Below are 8,371 nucleotides of genomic sequence, written 5' to 3'. Positions count from 1 at the left end.
ATTTTTAAGAGACCATCTCTGCAATCACGTACGAGCTTAGGAATAAACTCCAACTCTAAATCAGAATTGATACAGACTGTTGATAAGGAGGCCTGAGCTATAGCCTCAGTTAGGCCATTGACTGGGTGGGGCTGTTCGTGGGGTCATGTTTCCTTCTCCTGGCCCCATTTTGTGAGTTGCCGACTGACTGCTGCTGCCCCACGGAGGTGGCCACCAGAAGGATAACCCTGGGTGTGGGAAAGGGCTTGATGATCTCAGCTGAAAATCATGGTTAGGTTCATCTGGGAGCCACATTACCCAGAAGGCAAGTCCTCTGGGGGCCCTGTTTCTCTGGGAATCATGCCAGGTTTACGGCATGCATGTGACAGTTTTGGCAGAGCCCCGGGGAGTGAGCCCCTGTTGCAGCAGACCTGCTTCTGAGGGCAGTGACATGGCAGAGTATGAGAAGCCCCTTGTGTCCCATGACCTTGAGCAAGGAGATCAGGGGACTTGGTGCTGAAATCTGTGGTCACCTCCAAATAATGAGTCACAAGTCCCTTCAGGCTGCTAATGGGTAAAGGAGCTCGTTCCGGCCACCCAGCCAGCGACCTGCCAGAGCTGATGAATTCCTCCAGGAATGCTTGCAGTTCTGGTGGGAGATGTGTGCCTGCAGCGATCACTTCCTGCGTGAATGGCCTGGAGAGAACCACCCACACATGTTAAGCTCCTTCCTGTTCTTTACCTGTGTGCTGATTAGCTGTCTCTGGAACACTGATGACCGACCGGCTATTCTGGAAGGTCTGCATTGTCTCCCAGCTTAGCTGAGGTGGGATTCTGAACGGATCCGCCTGGGTCAGGGCTCCACAGCGGTTCCCTAGCATCCACTGTGTTCCTAAAATCCACCCCAGGCTTTGGTAAGACCTGGGTTCTGTTGGACCACGAGCATCATCCCATCCTCTCTCCTGGTGTAAGTAAGTCTACCACCTGTCTCCTGGTGAGGTGCCTGCTAACTGGCATGCCTCATTCCTCCCCTAATTCCTTTGCAATGTTTAAATACAAGCTCACCTTTCTGGAGAGTAGGGAAACACATGCGCAAATACACTCTTCTTTGTGTTCCCAACACGGAGCTCAGGGTCAGTAGAGAATGGGCCCTCATAAAGTGTTATGGCCAAGTTGAGGAGAGTCAGGGAGATCCAGAGTTTGGGGTCACTGGGCTACAAAGTGAGTTCTAGGCCAGCCTGGACCATGTGGTGATACCTCATTTCAATTTAAGACAAAAAGCTTTACTCTTCACCCTGCCTGTCCCATTGTTTGCCTCTGCTATTGTTTGCCTCTGCTCTGATGTCCCTAGGCTTCCCAACTGAAATCTCAATGTTTCCGTTCTAACCCTGACCTTATTATATTAACCCTCTCTTGCTTAAATTGCTACATTCGGTATAGGATAAGGCACCCCATCCCCAACCCTGCTAAACGCCAGCTGCCCATTGGGACCCTGCATGGATCCCCACACACTGCCTCAGCCAGTCTGTGGGACCCCTGCTTCCCTCCTGGCTTTCCACCGTGGCTCACTTACAAGCCTCTGCTTCTTATCTGGTTCACGCTGATGGTTTCAGAGCCTGCAGATCAGGACTGCAAAATGCCTCTCCCAGGTTCCAGCCTTGCCTGGCTGTCTATTTAGTTCCTGGGTGATTATCACAGTCCTGGCTGTAACCAGGGAGAAAGCAGCTCCAACGGGAACTAACCAGCATCGCCTTTAGACTCGCCTGCCTGTGTGCGCCTTTCTAAGCCTTTTGCACAGCTTTGAGCTTCTCTCTTGACATAGTAGACGCTGCTCGAGGAGAGCACTGTAAGCTTTGCCTCACCAGCTTTTCTCTGGTTCTTGTGAAAGTCCATCAGGGTGTGCCATCATGGTTTCTTCTGAAGGGGCCAAAGTTCAGAATTCTACCACCTCCAGCTTCATCCCTCCCATACCAAGGTCCCTTCTCAGCTTGATACTTAGTAACCCAAGCCCATTCTCCACCCCAGCCCTCTTCCTTCCTTGTGTCCTTCTCTGAAGCCTTCCGTTGGGTCCTCTGGGATTTGGATTTCTCTTGCCTTACCTGCCCTTCCCCGACACAGTGTGGCTCTCCTCCACCAATAGATGGATGTTTCCATCCTGAAGATGTTGCTCTGTGTAATGACAAGCCTCTAACAAGTTTGAAAATCTACTTCACAAATACACTTTGCCACACACCTGCTGCACACATAGGCCACCAGGTGAGCTGGAAATGGTAGCCTTCCCCAAGTCAGCAACAAACGGAGACATCAGACCACAGAGTGGGTTGGATGGCAGCTCTCCAGGTGTTTTTAACCTGGAATCTCAGCATGTCACCTTAAGGTCACTCCCTCCTCTGTGGTTTGGCTTTTCTTGGCTTCTGACAGGAGGAGGTGAAGCTGCTGGGGAAACTTCCTTCTTTTTTTGTTTTGTTTTAACTCATGTGTGTGTGTGTGTGTGTGTCTGTACATGTGTGTGTGTGTGAAATCCCCCGGAACTGGAGTTACAGACAATTGTGAGCTGTCATGTGGGTGCTGGAAATGGAACCCAGGTCTTATCTTGGAATTAAACCTAAGTCTTGTTTTTGTTTGTTTGTTTGTTTGTTTGTTTTTGTTTTTGGTTTTTCGAGACAGGGTTTCTCTGTATAGCCTTGGCTGTCCTGAAACTCACTTTGTAGACCAGGCTGACCTCTAACTCAGAAATCCGCCTGCCTCTGCCTCCCAAGTGCTGGGATTAAAGGCGGGCGCCACCACGCCCGGCTTTGAACCTAAGTCTTATAGAAGAGCAGCCACTGCTCTTAACTGCTGAGCCATCTCGCCAGCCCCTGAGTCAGGGACTCTCACTGAGTCTGAAGCTCATTTTTGACACTGCTGGTCAGTGAGCCTTTAGGATCTTACTCTTTCTTCCCCGTAGTGCTAGAATTACAGCTATGTATGTTCATCCCTTTGAGATGAGTGTGGGAGACTCGCACTCATGTCCTCTTATGTGGAGGGTAAGTGTCCTTTCATCTCCTCAGCCCTATCCTAACCTTTAAAGGCAACTTTCAATTTGGCCCCTCCCAGCTTTGAGCCCTTTATCCCAGACTTTTCTCATGACTTTGTTTCCCCCTTCTAAATCAAGATACCACATGATAAAATTTGGGAGTATTTCCTTGCCAGGGAGAGAAGGAGGGATGGAGAGAGAGGGAGGGTCGGAGAGAGATAGAGACAGAGACAGAGAGAGAAAGACACACACACACACACACACATACACACACACACACACACACACACAGAGAGAGAGAGAGAGAGAGAGAGAGAGAGAGAGAGAGAGAGAGAGACCAAGGCAGCATCTGCGTTGATAGCTTTATTGGAACATGGAAACACAGAATGGACTTGAAGTTCCACCTCAGCTGATGCTCCCCCAGGCTTCATGCACCCCACTTGTGCTGCCAGGAAAGGCTCCAGAAAGTTTACATGTGCAGGAATCTTCTGATGTGGCAGGTTGTCCCCGGGCACTGTGCTCTTGAGTCTGACTGGCTGTCTCTCTGATCACGCAGGTCCATTTGCACCAGAGATCTTGTGCCTCCGGTTAGTTGGCTGTGAGTTAAGAGACTCACCTGCCATTGGCTCCCAAGAGGATGTCTAAGTGGGTCTCTTGGGCTTTCAGAGGGAATTTGATAAAGATACTCAGTGGTCATCTCTGGGAGTCATCAGGCCAAATTACTCCTTGAAGTTTATTGGCAGGCTAGCCCTTAAAATATTGCTGTGGACCATTCTTTGCCTGTTTCCCTGACAACTTTAACTAAGCTTCTACTATGTGTGAGTACTCTTCCAGAGACCCAACAGGCAAAGGTCAGCAGAAGGAACTCATGCATAGAGGAGGAAGATAGTGTCCAAGAAACCACAGCTGACTATCATATTATAAGGTATAATATAGAGTCAATGGCTTCTACATAAAGTCCCATGGTGTGTGGCAAGGGCCTGGTATAGGAAGGGTCAGAACAGACAAGGAGGAAATCCCCAAGGGAATGGTATTTTCAATGAGATCTCATGATGTCAAGTTGTCCAGAAGAGAAAGGAGCATTTGAGGTCATGGAAATAGCACTCCTAGTGCCTTGTTTGCTAGAAATAGTAGAGCTAAATAAAACAATATGACAAACAGGGGTGGAATTAAGAGAAGGTAGGGGATGGCAAAGCAGGAAGCTGGAGGAACATGGAAGCTGACAAGGCTAGGCTGGCGGGCCGTTCTAAAGAAGGTTCTATCCTGGATGTGACAGAGTAGGCTATGAATTTTCACAGCCCACGGAGGCTGTTGTGTGGAGAGCTGATGGTGGGAAGAAGGTGGGGTGAGTGTAGGAAAGAGATCTAAGCAGCTTTTCCAGTTGTCCCGATGGAGACGACAGCAGCAGGGTCATGTGATACAGGGAAGATGAGGATTATCAGTTGGATGGTGGATATGTGTTGGAGCTAAGACTCTAGTGTCCGCCATGAGAAGAAGCAAGGTAGAAGGAGGGGCTGAGGCTGACCAAGGGTTTTGAAGCCCAGGATATATCCTCTGTTTGAGAAGGAGGGCTTTGGAGAAGCAGGCGAGGGAGAAGTTGGAGTGGGTAGTTGTGGACTTGTTAACAGTAAGGTACCTTTGAAGTATGCAGATGGAGGTGACCCAGTGTCTGATGCTTTGCCTACAGTTGTGAATCAGCCAATAATTTCTTTATGTTTGGTGATTAAGGTTATGGATGCAGATGAGGTCCCAAAGGGAGAGCCAAGGTGAGATGTCCCATCACTGAACTCCAGGGGACAGTCACATCTAATGGTTGTGTGGAGGATAGCAAGTCACAAAGAGGGCTGGAAAGTCACATAAAAGGTGGACATGGCGGGGGTTGGGGGCGGGCATGAGGCAGCAGGAGAGGGTCTTGGAAACCTGGGTATCAAGGAGGAGTTGAGGCCATGGAAGGGCAACAGCAATGAGGAGTCCTCGGGGAGAGAAGCCCAGATATCCTCTTCTCTCTGGGACTCTCGCCAACTCCACCTCCTTGAATCTCTCAGTCATTCTCTAACTATAGAAAGGGAGTCTGCTCATTTACACAGAGGAATAAAGGGCTGCTCAGAGGGGCCAGGGATTTGTTCTGGTCATGTAGCCAGATGAGGGTGGCACTAGGTCAACCTACACATTTGTACTCTCTGCATCTTCCCAGCTTCTATCTGTGCTTTCCTGGGACTCAGTAGACACACTTTGCCCCACAAGCCCACTGTACACTACTTCTTGTTGATAATGAGCACCATCAATGGCTGTAGCTCATCATGGAGGGCTTCCTGAAGGGCTAAGACTTGCTAGAGGAGGGTTAGCTGAGTTAAGGAACTGTCTTGGCTTCTCTTCTGAGTATCAGTGTAGTTTAGAAGACATGGACGTAAGCCTGGATTTTTATTTATCCATCCATCCATCCATCTATCCATCCATCCATCCATTCATCCATATACTCATCCATCTATCATCCATCCACACATCTTCCCACACATCCATTCTTAGTACCTCTATCCCAGACATATTTTCTGGCTGAGTGGCCTGGGGTACATTCCACACTACCCTGACTCTCAGTTTCCATCTCTGTAAAGTCTGGATAGTGATGCTTATCCTAAGCATATGTATATAAATTACGAGAGCCTGTGTAGGCAAAGTATCTGGAACTTAGTTAGGTGTCCATGGAGGGCAATTTCTCTCCTCCTCTTTCTCTTCCACTTGCTTCTCTTCTTTTCTGCTCATTTTGAGACCCCGCAGGGAAGCGAGGCTTCTCAGTGCTTTATGGTAGCATCCTTTGCCCTGCTCGGCAGATGCGCATGTTTTCTACAGAAGCACGTCCATGCACACCTGTGTAGACATCTCTGTCCTGCTCTCTCTGCTCATGACTCCTAGGGCCAGCACCAACATGAGCTTTGAACCCAAGGAATTCTGCCCAAGGATTTTAACCTGTCTGAAATCTGCTCCCAGGGAAGATGTTTTGTGTGTTCTGTGAGCCTCCAGGCTCAGGCTGAAGTTTGTCCTCAGTGGTTTGGTGGGGCTTGGTATACAGGGGCTCCAGAAAGGAGATCCAAGTGATAAGGCCAGCATCTTGGCGTCCTGGGCAGGATCTAGACAGCCTCATAGGACAACAGCCCCATTCCTTCCTGCGATGGTGTCCTTTCTGGCTTTTCAGACAGTGGCTCCCCCAGTTGCTCCTTTGAGGGTCCTTCTGGGTGTTGCTGGAGGAAACGAAGCCTCCACAGGCTCTTGCAGCAGCTTAGGAGGTTATTGGAGCATATGGTGCAAGACAATGCTGTTTTCCTGCAGAGACACAAGCACAGGTCAGAACTGGGGTACTGACATGACTTGTCAGCTTGACATACATGGAAAGAGGGACCCTCAGTTGAGAAATTGCCTCCATCAGATTGGCCTCTCTGTGGGGATTTTTCTTGATTGCTAACTGATGTAAGAGGATATAGTCCACTGTGGGTGGTACCATCCCTAGGCAGGAGAGTATGGGCTTTGTAAGGAGCCTAGCTGAGCAAGCCAGAGTGAGCAAGCCAGTAAGCAGCCACTCTCTTGGTTTCTGCTTCAAGCTCCTACCTTGAATTCCTGCCTTGGCTTTCTGCCACGATGGACTATAGCCTATAAGCTAAAATAAACCCTCTTCTTCCCAAATAGCTTTTGGTTATAGAGGATTTGTTGTTTGTTTGTTTGTTTGTTTCACAGTAACAGAAAGCAGGCTAGAACAGGTGATCACTGAGACAAGTCCATGGGATGAGCCCTTGTCCTGTGTATCCTCTAAGCCTGGACTAAGCCTGTGGGATTCTCTTCCCTGTCTAGAGCAAGGAAGTTTTACGGGCAGAGCAGGGAAGGTCATCACCTTATAAGGAGAAGCAACCAGGGGCCATGCCTACAAATCCCAGCTCTGTTCCTGTATGCTGTGTTGGCATGATCCTTCCTCTGAATCTCATATGGAGCTACTCATAATTATATATTCTCCAACTCTGGTAAGAACCCAGGGTTATAAAACACACCAGAGCGAACACCTCATACGTTAGGGGGCCCAGGTAACGAATGTTCTATCTGTGCCACTTTTCAATGTTCACAGTGCTGGAGATGGAACCCAGAGAGAACCATCTCACACGTCTTGTATGAGCTGGGGAAGCTTGGCCAGTGGGACCATCAAGCTCTCTGTTCCTCCTTCCATACAGGGAGAGGGATGGAGACTCTACTTCCCTTGCTCACTTCTGCTAGTCACACGGTGGCTATGGCTGTGGGTGCCTGGCTTTGCAAGGCTCCGTGGACAAAGACTCTGCTGATTCCCAGCCTCCTTCTGTGCGTGGCACACCCTGGCTGAGTCACTGCCGGGAACTCCCAGGTGGCCCTTGGCCCTCTCTCTTAACACTCTGTACCTTCGTCTGGTCGGCAAGGTCAGGCCTGTGGCATTTCAGAGGTTTCTGCTCCCACATGAGCAGCAATGTACATATTTGGCCAAGCTAGCAGGGAGGTGTCTGCCCTTGGACGAACATTCCAGTAGCTCTGAGAAAGTACTTCTTGCTGAAATTACTACCGAGGAGCCACTCGAAGCTGAAGCCTTTGCCCTCTAAGGAGCCTGCCTAGTAATTCATCATGACATATTCACAGTAAAATGTCAGCACGTAGAACCAACAAAAAGACACAGATAAACAACACAGGTAATCCCCTACTCCAGCAAATCCTCTTGGCTCACAATTCAGCTATTGGATATTTTTGAGTGAAATACACTAGCCACCCAAACAGAGCCTATTTTAAATACATAGACATGATTTAAAGACTATGTAAGTAAAGAAGTTGAAATTCACGAGCACCTGATTCACTCCAGCAAATATTTTGTTTTGCCTTCATTTATTTTATGTAGATGGTATCATGTTTTATGATTTTTTTCCCCCTCTGAGGCTGACTTTTTATTCATACCTTATTGCCCTGAGACAGGTCTCTCACTGAACTTGAAGTAAGATCCTTCGGGTCGGCTGGCAAGCTCTGGGGATGCACTTGTCTCCACCCCTCCGTGCTGGGGTTAGAAGCACATGCGGCCATGTCTGGCTTTACAGTGTGGGTTCCGGGGATTCAAACTCAGTTCCTCGTGCCTGTGTCTCAAGAGTTTTTACCTACTGTGCCAGCAACTCAGCCCGCATTTGCCTTCATTTTAATAGCCATGTTTTATTTATTTTCCCTTCCGGGATTGTTTATGAAAAGCCTTATACATCCCAAAGTCATCAAAGTGTTCTTTTTTTTTTTTTCTTCTACAAGTTTAAATGTTGCGATTGGCTTTTGTGTGTCACGTGGTGTACTGACTGGCTTTGTGTGTCAACTTGATAGGAGCTGAAGTTATCACAG

The 8,371-nt window shown here is 48.7% G+C and overlaps 1 protein-coding gene across 1 annotated transcript in view; it reads right to left on the bottom strand.

Annotated features, from left to right (window-relative positions):
* Positions 1 to 3,344: 3,344 nt before the first annotated feature.
* The window catches only part of Hrh2 (histamine receptor H2), a 42,055-nt gene continuing 37,028 nt past the window's right edge, over positions 3,345 to 8,371 (bottom strand). The window contains exon 4 of the mRNA XM_021181005.2: positions 3,345 to 6,313. The gene's annotated coding sequence lies outside the window, so the exon portion shown is untranslated. The remainder of the gene's footprint in view (positions 6,314 to 8,371) is intronic.

The sequence above is a fragment of the Mus caroli genome, chromosome 13, assembly GCF_900094665.2.
Source record: "Mus caroli chromosome 13, CAROLI_EIJ_v1.1, whole genome shotgun sequence".
NCBI lineage: Eukaryota > Metazoa > Chordata > Mammalia > Rodentia > Muridae > Mus > Mus caroli.
This window is presented reverse-complemented; position numbering and strand designations above follow the sequence as displayed.